The 12,195-nt window shown below is 36.4% G+C and overlaps 1 protein-coding gene across 1 annotated transcript in view; it reads left to right on the top strand.

The window, feature by feature from the left end:
* The window catches only part of LOC113404914 (protein O-mannosyl-transferase TMTC2), a 122,812-nt gene that overhangs the window by 77,927 nt on the left and 32,690 nt on the right, over positions 1-12,195 (top strand). The gene's annotated exons all lie outside the window — the stretch shown is intronic.

Here is a 12,195-nt window from a genome sequence, read left to right as displayed (position 1 = left end):
CGGCCAAGTGCGAGTCGGATCGCGGACGAAGGGTTCCGTACTATTATCTATAAAAACAACACGTCACGAAAAAATCATGTTATATGGGAGCCCCCTTAAATATTTATTGTATTCTGTTTTTTTTTGTATTTGTTGATATAGTGTGAAAATTTCAACTGTTTAACTATCACGTTCCATGAGATACAACCTAGTGATATACGGACAAATAGAAGAACGGACAGCGTAGTAATAGAGTTCCGTTTTACGTTAAAATGGATGTAATATATAAACCCAAATATTGGTTTACTACCTTTATTTTTATTAGAGGTAGCAGCTGGCTTATAAATCGAAGACTTGGATACTATAACCACCTTGGGCCACTAAAATGTATTGAGTTTTCTTTAACGGTCACGACGAATGTTTTGAAATCTTTTCTTGGAACGCACGGCCGGATTTTTTCATTCGCTTTTGATTTTGTATTTACTTTTGTTTGTTGCTTAACTATGATGCTCCACGCTATCTCTATTTAAAATAGAAGATTCTTAAGTTATGAAATTGACATTCAATTGGATTATTAGTGTAAAGGAATTCAAAGTGCAACTATATCTGTACACAGAGTAATATATATATATATATTATCATTAGTGGGACTAATACATCTTTGATATGAGCCGCTTTGGCTGAAATTCGGTCAAGAGAACATTAACATTTTGTCTTTGACATTATCGAAGGTACCAATAAGTCTTACGAAGCAATGTCTATGATCCGACTGTGGCGTATGACGACGGCGATCGTCTGATTATCACTGTATATGTATTAAATGGAAAGGTTTATGTGAATAATTTACTTATTGAATAGTCCGTAGATGAAATGTCAAATAGAAAAATGTCAAACAAGAATAATTTCTTGATTTTGTACTTTTCATCGCCTCGAATTTTCCCGAGTTTTTTTATTAAAGGTATTTTTCAAGGTGGAGGCAAATGTTTGGCCATATATATCAGCTTTATGAAATTGTAACTATTTCTTATATGACCAATGCGCCACCACATCTGGAACTGATATGTTATGTCCCTTGTGTCTGTAGTTCACTAGCTGATTCACCCTTTAAACACAAGAGTACTAATGGTTGAGTGGTACCTACTGAGATGTGCTTGCCAAAGCCCTACCACTAAGTTTAATATAAATAGGCATCAAAGTGAAGCAATACCGTGAACTTCAAATGATTAATATTTTAGACATTTTGTACACGCTAATCCTTTATATATGACAAACGTCTGTTATTTGACAGGATTATAATCACATAAGCCTGTCCCGGATTTAGTGACATTCCTCTCTCAAGGAGTATTCATTTCTAAACATAAATGTTCGAGAAGTGATATGTTTTTCTGTGTATACTTCTTTAAGCACTTTATAATTAAGCGAAAGGACGTATTTGTTTGAAATGATTTATGTTTCAATATTGGAGGTATATTTTTAGAATCTTATGTTTTCAATTGGCATACACGATTATATATTGTTTTATTGTAAAGAGTAAAAGAAAAACGAATGTTATATAGGCTGTTTTTTCTTTTTAATAAAAATATTTAAGGTAATATTTTATGATTTGATGCCAGTAGTATATTAAATGATTCACTTGTTTTAGAGATACGTGGAGTTATTAAGGTTAATGAGTTTTTTTATCATCCATGGGTCTTTATGCAAGTTGCATTAACATTTAATTTTAGAGATACAGAGCATAAAAAATTATGAGTAACAAAATTATGTTCGGACTTTTTAAACTCGATTCTCGCATAGATGACTTCCTACATAAATTAAATTTTAATTATGAAATAGTAGGTTTTTAAAAGGACTGATAAATGAGCTAGTATTTTCGAGGCGAGGATCGTAATGTCAGCCAGACAGTAAATTTTCCAGATAAGCACCCTCTGACGTCTAGGCCGAGCTCACTCGCTTATTTCATTAGTTGTTTGCTTTGACTTCAACTCAAAACTTTGTTGAATAGACAGCGAGTTTATTCAATTACTATTTATTAATATGTCGATGCTTAACTCACTTGTTTATAAAAATAACATTTTCTATTTTTAAAACAGCGTTTTTTTTTATGATATCGGTAGGCGGACGATCAAATGGGCCACCTGATGGTAAGTGGTCATCACCGCCCATAAACAATGGCGTTATAAGAAATATTAACCATTCCTTAAATCACCAATGCTCCACCAACCTTGGGAACCAAGTTGTTACGTCCCTTGTGCCTGTAGTTACACTGGCTCACTCACCCTTCAAACCGGAACACAACAATACTGAGTACTGCTGTTTGGCGGCAGAATATTTGATGAGTGGGTGGTACCTACCCAGACGGGCTTGCACAAAGCCCTACCACCAAACGTAGACATTGTATAAGTTAGTAAAAGTTTTTGTTATTCTTCCCTGAGGAATATCTTCTAAGCCTCCTGCTCGTTTGCATAAAACATAAAAAAAAACTTTTTTCAATAAAGTATCCTTATATGTGCACATATAGTACATAGATATATTACATAACAAATATAGCAACTCAATAATACTAGTACTATTTGAAATCTGTGTTTACAGTATCGTCCACGATATTATACATACTACAATCTCAAAGTCCCCTGACTGTGGTCATAATCTGACCTGCCATGTGTCATATACATTCAGCAATCCTAGAATCGAAACAATAACTAAAGTCATCACTGACTTTAAAATATCAGGCGTTTATGATTTTAACAACAATACAATAATGAAAAGTAAAGATAAACTTTATAACACCAAACTTTCATTTCCGCAAAGTCAATACGTCTTGCCTGGGGCAAGTTATTAGATTTTATAATTAAATTCCGCAGATAACAATTGATAAACTTAAAGTTAATATTAAAAAACAATAATTCACATATAGAACATCGATTAGAGATGGAAATCCGTATACATATACCTACGTCCCTATATGTTAATTTTGTTTCAAGTTATAATTAAATTGTGTATTATTTTTTAGATGTAACACAAAACACAATACAAATGAATGATGACAAAAATTTACTAATGAGTTTCATACCGTTTCTTCTTACTATAATCTGGGTTCTGAACCGATAGTTTAATTAATCTTACGAAATTACTATTCAAAAGTGCTTGGAAGAGCCTATTCAAATAAAGTATATTTTGATTTTGATTGATTCATTATTCATGAGCCTTTACTTGATGATGATGTATCCCTTGTATTACTCTGGCTCATTCACCCCCTTCAAACTGGATCAATACCAAGTAAACAAACAATACCAGGTAGTGCTGTTTAGCGGTAGAATATCTGATGAATGGGTGATACCTAACCAGACAGGCTTGCACAAAGCCCTACTCGAGTAAATACAATACAAAATAATAAATAATTCATAACTTATTTCGAGAATAATTATAGTCGTGAAGCAATTAAATAATTTATACCTCTATATTTATACCGCTATTTATTTAATATAAAACGATATCGGTCCTCGAGTATTTTTTTATCACGAATACTTATATTTGTTTCCGTCATATATTTCGTAACTGAGAACATATTTATGGTTTGAAAGAACATGATTTATTAATTTATACGTAGATGAGTAAAACAATCGTTTTTATAATAGTGTAGGAATTGCATTCTACATTATTGTTCATACATGCGTCGACGTCCAGAGACGCGCTCCGACTAAATTAAAAACCTTTTTTTTTGTATCTGTGGTTGTGTATTGCTGTTGGCCCTACTGGCCTTTACAGCGTCACCGAACGTTGGGGCGAGTGCTAAGACTCTGCCTTGAGGTGAACCCTTTTGGGCTCGAAAGTGACGTTCGTCCTGAGGGTGTCTCCTATGAGATCGCACCTCGGCTCAGAACGTAGTCGGTGGGGTATTAAAAACCAAATTCGGGAGCTATTTATACTACGCGAAAATCGGCAAGCGCATACGGCGCTTACCCAGCGCGCTCTATCGGATTTTCGTGTCAACACACGAAATGAACATACGAAATTGCGGCGTCGTCATTGGTCGAAAAATCGAACATTTAATTCGTAGTTTAATTTCCAAAATATTTTCAATTCTAATGTATAACTTTTAATTGGCTGAATCATAATTTTTATCATTGTAAATTGTGTAACTTTCTATTGGTAGAAAAGTAAGCGTTTTCTTTGGACGAAAGAATTTGTAAATATGCATTGTAATTATTTCATTGGATAATATTATTCCTAGTTTCTGTATATATATCGACACATTTTTAAAATAAAATCATTCCGATCCGACCAGCAAGAAAGTGTTCTTTTACTCAAGAAATATCTACGAATAGTAACAACAAGTAAGCTAGGGACCAGTACCCCTACAGTGGTGACCTGCCGACTCATAATGGAAGAAAATACTGCTCAAGACTGCAGAATCCCTGCTGAAGTGGACCTCGCTGCAATCTCAGTCCAGTCAAGGATCCTACCCTTCTGGCGAGACCTACCACGAGCTTGGTTTATACAATTTGAAGCAGTCGTCGACCCCTTGAAGACATCTGATGACCAGAGGTTCAGATACGTCCTGCAACAGCTGCAAATAACAGACCTACAGCACGTCACTGACATACTGTATGAAACGCCCGCTACAGAAAAATATAATACATTAAAGAACCGCCTACTCGCGGTATATGAAAAATCTGATGTTAAAAACTTCCAGAAGCTCATCAGCGGTCTACAGTTAGGTGATCAAAAACCTTCGCAGCTACTGCGCAAAATGAGAGAGCTCAGCTCCGGAATGATCACCAACGACGGTCTCCGGATCGAGTGGCTCAATCATTTACCCACTCAGGTACGCGTCGTACTGTCCGTCAACACGGAATCGTCACTAGACACACTCGCGGCCATGGCTGACAAGATGGTCGAATACTCCGAGCCGACGACAATAGCTGCAATCTCAACATCAACACCGACAAACGATGCCGTGTCTACTCAGTTTGCAATATTAACAAAACAATTAGAAAAACTATCACTTGAAATAAACGAGATACGCGGTCGCTCAAAATATAGACATCAATCAAGACAACATTACAGCTCACAATCACGATCTCGTCCTAGCTCGTCATATCGCAGTAAATCAGCTGTGAAGCCCGGCGACGCAACATGGGAATGCAAATATCACTACCGATTCGGCGACAAAGCAAAACGTTGCGAATCACCTTGTTGCAGGCGAATGAAAAAAGATACTACAAATCATTTAAACTAGCTCCGACATCGACGACGGCGGATCTCGATGTCCCCTTCACAAGCAACCGCCTATGTGTCTACGATCGCAACTCAAATGAACGTTTCCTTGTGGATACTGGCGCAGACATATCTGTTTTAAAAGCAACAGATTGGAACAAATCACAAATTCAAAGCGCCTGCAAATTATTTGCCGCAAACAATACACCAATCAACACATATGGTGTAAAGACTGTCAAACTCGACTTAGGCTTGCGACGTAATTTTCTATGGACCTTCATCATTGCCGACGTTAAAACATCGATCCTGGGAGCAGACTTTCTACGTAATTTCAAGTTGCTAATAGACTTGCACAAAAAGAAACTCATAGATAAAGTCACTGATCTCTCAGTTGATGCTATTGAAATATCAACAGGCGCTGAAATTGAAACAAGAACATTACACGTTATCGGGACTAACCAAGCCTACTATCATATATTGAAGCAATATCCAGACGTAATTCGACCGATGTCTCTCAATCAACCTTCGAAACACAACGTCGTCCACCATATAGAAACAACTGGCCCACCTCTCTTCGCCCGACCACGTCCGCTTCCGCCGGATAAGTACAAAGCTGCGAAGACTGAATTCGAGAATATGTTGGAAATGGGCATTTGTAAACCATCTAATAGTCCGTGGGCTAGCCCGTTACATGTTGTAATGAAAAAGGACGGCGGTTTAAGAGTCTGCGGTGACTATAGGAGAATAAACGCGGTCACTCAACCCGACCGCTATCCAATACCACGCATACAAGATTTTACCTATCAACTGCATAACAAAAAAGTATTTTCAAAGCTTGATCTAAAAATGGCGTACTACTGGATACCAATCGCTGAAGAAGATGCACAGAAAACCGCAATTATAACCCCGTTCGGCCTCTTCGAATTCAACTGCATGACTTTCGGACTACGCAACGCGAGTCAAACATTTCAACGATTCATGCACGAAGTTCTCAGAGGCGTGAAAAATTGCTTTTGTTTTGTCGATGACATTCTACTATATTCAGAAAATGAAGAAAAACATATTCAATTATTACATGAAGTATTAAAACGATTACAAAAATTCGGAGTTACATTGAAAATCGAAAAATGTGAGTTTGGAAAAAACAAAATTAATTTTCTCGGTTACGAAGTCTCGGCAGAAGGAATAAAACCTACTCAAGATCGCATCGAAGCTATTTCAAAATATCCGAAACCTAAGACCATAGTCGAATTACGCCGATTTCTCGGCATGCTTAACTTCTACCGAGACTGTCTACCACATCAAGCTGAACTTCAACACCATCTCAATAAGTACTTACACAACCGCAAAAAGAACGATAAAACACCGATCGACTGGACGCCGGAAGCCGATGCAGCATTTGAAAATTGCCGCCAAAGCATTTTAGAAGCTACAACCCTGACTCATCCAGTCCCCGGTAGTGTTCTCAGTATCATGACGGACGCTTCTGATCATAGTCTCGGCGCCGTAATACAACAAAAAGTTAATAATAAATGGAAACCACTCGCCTACTTCTCAAAAGCAATGAGCGCTACACAACGCCGCTACAGTGTATATGATCGCGAATTATTAGCAATATATACAGCTGTAAAACACTTCCGACGACTCATCGAGGGATGCGAAGTAAACGTGTACACAGATCACAAGCCGCTCGCCTACGCATTACATTGCCAAGCTAAGAGTACCGACACACCACGTAGAGAACGACAACTACATTTCATCAGTCAATTTTGTTCAAGTATTAACTACATACAAGGCGAAGAAAACAAAGTCGCCGACGCTCTTTCTCGCATAGAAGACATCCAGTGTCCAACCATAATTGATTTTACTCAATTAGCAATCGACCAGAGTAATGACGAAGAATTAAAGTCAATTCGAAATCAACCGAACTTACGGTTTACAACTATCGCGATGCCCGGAATAAGCCAACCAATCACGTGCGAGCTGTCTACCGACACACCGCGGCCGTACCTGCCGAACACATATCGCTATGCTGCATTCAAAGCGCAACACGAACTATGTCATCCGAGCGTACGGACCACAAGAAAACAACTAACCACGAAATACTTCTGGCCCAACATGAATAAAGACGTCGGAATATGGACTAAAGCATGCATTAATTGTCAACGAGCAAAAATACATCGACACGTCGTAACACCCTTAGGCCAATTTCCACCGTCGCAGCGCTTCGAACATGTACACATCGATATAATTGGACCGCTACCACCGTCAAACGACCATCGATACTGCGTCACTATCATAGATCGCTGTACGAAGTGGCCCGAAGCAGTGCCGGTGCAGGAAATTACCGCCGAGAATGTAGCTAAAGTTTTTTATGAAAACTGGATCGCACGATTCGGTTGCCCGCTACGCATATCTACGGACCAAGGCCGCCAGTTCGAATCCGAGCTATTCAAATCCTTAATGAAAAAATTCGGAATAACAAGAATTCGAACCACTGCATATCATCCACAATCTAATGGCCAAGTCGAACGATGGCATCGAACATTAAAAGCGGCACTGATAGCACGAGAAGCCATAATACAATGGACGGATAAATTACCCACCGTGCTATTGGGCTTACGCACGGCGTTAAGAAAAGATAATTTTAGTCCTGCAATAATGACTTACGGAACAACATTACGAATACCTGCCGATTTCTTCGTGCCTACACAATCAAATATAAATGACACAGAGTACGTACGCCGCCTAACGGAAACCATGGCAACGCTACAACCAGCGCCACGCAAACACACTTCTCAACATAAACCATTCGTGTACAAAGACCTAACAACGTGTACGCATGTGTTTGTGCGCAATGATATGGTTCGAGCTCCGCTTACGCCGCCGTACGATGGTCCTTATAAAGTTTTAAAACGCTACGATAAATATTACAAAATTCAATTGCCCTTACGCACATCAGTCGTTAGTTTAGATAGACTCAAACCAGCCTATTACAATACGAATCCATCACCAGAAGAACTACCTCGTCAACCCAATACGACATCTGAATATACAACAAGATCTGGAAGAAAAATCAAACCTAAGGTACGATTTTCTTGAAGGGGAGTGATGTAGGAATTGCATTCTACATTATTGTTCATACATGCGTCGACGTCCAGAGACGCGCTCCGACTAAATTAAAAACCAAATTCGGGAGCTATTTATACTACGCGAAAATCGGCAAGCGCATACGGCGCTTACCCAGCGCGCTCTATCGGATTTTCGTGTCAACACACGAAATGAACATACGAAATTGCGGCGTCGTCATTGGTCGAAAAATCGAACATTTAATTCGTAGTTTAATTTCCAAAATATTTTCAATTCTAATGTATAACTTTTAATTGGCTGAATCATAATTTTTATCATTGTAAATTGTGTAACTTTCTATTGGTAGAAAAGTAAGCGTTTTCTTTGGACGAAAGAATTTGTAAATATGCATTGTAATTATTTCATTGGATAATATTATTCCTAGTTTCTGTATATATATCGACACATTTTTAAAATAAAATCATTCCGATCCGACCAGCAAGAAAGTGTTCTTTTACTCAAGAAATATCTACGAATAGTAACAACAAGTAAGCTAGGGACCAGTACCCCTACAATAGTATTGAATTTCTATTCATAATAAATACGTACCAAACATTAAAACACTAGACATTACCTTTCAAACTCTGCCTCACCTCGTGTAAATTACGTTGGAAATCTTACACGCTGTCGTTTGTTCTACAGAGGTTTCCCATGGGTCAGGTCGGAAGGGGAGGAGGTAGTTACCTTCATAAATCTTTTCTTTTAGCTCCCCACAACTAACAAGCCAACGAGAGCCCGCAGCCACCTCTTGTCGAACCTTATGCCAGTAAATAATGGCATAAACTTTTCCACTTTACAAGTTTGCTTGATATTTTAAAATTATGCTGTTAGTGACTTATATACGTTTTTAATAAATGCATTTTGCGCAAAACTAAATCAATTTTATCGAGCTCTCGTCGTTGCGGATTAAATCTATTAGCTTTTACGTGAACGAGGCCAGTCCCAAACGTATAGTCGTAGCCCTGAAATATATATTACAAAAACTTTCAAGCAATGTTATAAAGTTAGCAACATAAAGTTAATTATCATACTAATATTATGCAGCGGCAACACTTGCTGTTTTTATTACTTATCCGACTAGTAAGAAACTTTCACTTAATTAAAGGATTATGACTGATATTAATATACTTAGTACCTTTATTGTTTATCATGTTTATTATTATCATTTAAATAATAATATTAACATGGTTGGACAGGAAATCCTCGGCCCAGATGCCCTGACGGTCGTTAATATACCATAACCACATTATACCGACACTTTTTAGCACTTTATGGGATTTAAAGTTTTACTTTTAACTTTTAAAAAGTAACGCTTACAGCTTAATAATATTTATGCGGTCGTTTATAATCGAAAGAAAAAGGTAATACTAAAAAAAACACAGCACTTAAAATTATTTATTATTTAATTACAAACTTTGATAATAAACTTCTTGAATGTATTTTTATAGCCCTATTGACCTTTGGCATATTTAGTTTGATAATTTTGTACAATTATATCTAAGCTTAATAGAGCAAAACTCTAAACATTAAACTTGAGGCAGTGAGTTCAGGAAGCTAAATATATTTGAAATAAGAACACATTCGAAAAAATCGCATTTTTATTTTGAAGGGACGATGAAAAATTCGGAATGTTATCCTAATGTTTCACAATAGTTTGTCCTTGCGAAGATGAGTCGGATTACTAGCAGTATAAATATGCAGTTCGGTTTTCAATATTTTTTTGTCTTTAACGTGCCTTTATTTGCAAAAAAATCAATTTCTTATGAGTAATATATTAAAGTTTAAGTTCTATAAAAAAACATGTAATCAATTAACATTTTCTGATAAGTTGCGGCAAATTTCGACAGCTATTAACGATTTTTTGCCTAGTGGTGATCAATCAAAGTTGGCGAAGTAATAAGCTATAGAATATTTAAAAATAACGATACCATCGTTTTTCTGGAAAAAAATAATAGCAAAATTTATTATATAGTTATTTACTGTGTGCCAATCTGTCTGGGTAAATACCACCCACTTATAAAATGTTCTACCAGCCAACGGTAATACTTGGTAGTTGTGTATGTTAGTGAGCCAGTGTGTCAGATACGAGGGACGTCATATCTTACTTTTTAAAGTTGTTAGCGCATTGGCTTTGCAAGAGATGGTTAACACAATATTGTCAAAAGTAATGACCACTTACCATCAGCTGGCCATTACCCAAATCATTTCAAAATAAAAATGAAACAATAATGGTTATATATTTGTAATCAAGTTTACAAGCGATTAAAAATTTAGGAACTTCAAAAGTGGCAAAAAACTTTTCCTTTTTAATTAATTTCTTTCTCGCGTTTTTCACAATATTAATATTTTCTTTTTATAATGCCTTTTTTTCCTATTGAATTCAGGGCTCTGTATAATGCTGGTGGCCCACGCGGCTGCTTAGTTCGCTTATCGTTAAACCCGTTTTGTTCGTAATACGACAGGAATATGTATTATTGAGCTTCAAATAGATATTTCATAAGAAAATCTAATACAATATACAATGTGATTATTTATCATTCATATTTGACTACCGACCGCATCTAACTTTCAACGTATAAAAATAAATCATACTATGTGATTTTGAATGAATGAAGATATATAGCTACCAAATATTTTTATCCATAAAGTTTAATCTCGTCGTGTCCCGGAAGCATGCAAAAGTGATCCCGTGACGCCCCCGAAGAGAGGGAGAGTGTAGCGCTGGTTTTTTTAGAGGGAATTCCGGTGTACTAGACGTCCTGAGAACCGGTTCTCTCCGGAGAAACTCACATATTTCCTCTCATTTCATGTGGGGGATACGCGTAAACTTTAAGCGATTTTCCAGCGAGATAAAAGAGGCATCTCGTCGAAATATACCTAAAACAAGAAGTCCTAATTGCAAAGTCTATATTTCAGAAAACCTGTAAATCCTGTCTCGTTTGTAGCCCTAAGAACTAGTCACTATACCAAATAGACGAGTTAGTATATATCTATCTATACTGATACATCATTGCCGAGAATAAACTATTAAAGTTAGGGCCATCTAATTTGGTGAGTAGCATCGTTTTATTGAGTAGACACTCACTAACAAAGGAATTTTGAAAATTCTACCTCTAAGGGGATGAAATAGGAGTTGAAATTTTGTATGGAAGTCGGTAATTTTTTAAGTTAGAAAAATTAAACTTTATTTTTGGGATACTGATTGAAAATGAGTAAATACCTATTTAAGTGATTCTGCATATTCTACCTCTAAGGGGGTGAAATAAGGGTTGTAATTTTGTATGGAAGACCGTCATTTTTTAAGTTAGGAACATGTTACTTTATTTTTGGAATACTGATTATAAATATGTGAAGTACACACCAATGTGGTGTACAAAGAGGACTTAAATTAACGTAATATTTTAAACTAATCAGTAAATACATTCAACTTCTACGTGAGCAAAGCCTTGGGTTACAGCTACTCTATATAATAAACTTACATAATAGTACGTACAATATTCGTACGTAAAATGTAGTCGCCCTGAAATCGTAAACTAAAATAATATTATGACAGTTCCCTATTCATCGGATGAGCGATTTTTGGGTGAATATGAAAAAACAATACTTATATACCTAGATGTATATACAATATCAATTGCTTACGTAATATTATTTGTTTTTAAATCTGTTACTAGTATTTTGCGCGTGTTATTATGCGTCAAAGTGTTTTTTTTTTGTTTTCAATAAGACCAGTTCATGTTGAATAATATATATGAACAAAATTATATCGATGCTAGGTAGGCAATCGTTACTAATCGACATAATTACGTAAAATAAGCTTTAATATAAATATTACAGAATGAAATTGAATTTTATTCTATCAATAAATTT

The sequence above is a fragment of the Vanessa tameamea genome, chromosome 10 (assembly GCF_037043105.1).
Source record: "Vanessa tameamea isolate UH-Manoa-2023 chromosome 10, ilVanTame1 primary haplotype, whole genome shotgun sequence".
In the NCBI taxonomy this organism is placed as follows: Eukaryota; Metazoa; Arthropoda; class Insecta; order Lepidoptera; family Nymphalidae; genus Vanessa; species Vanessa tameamea.
Note: the sequence above shows the minus strand (reverse complement) of the source record. Positions and strands in the feature narration are given on the sequence as shown.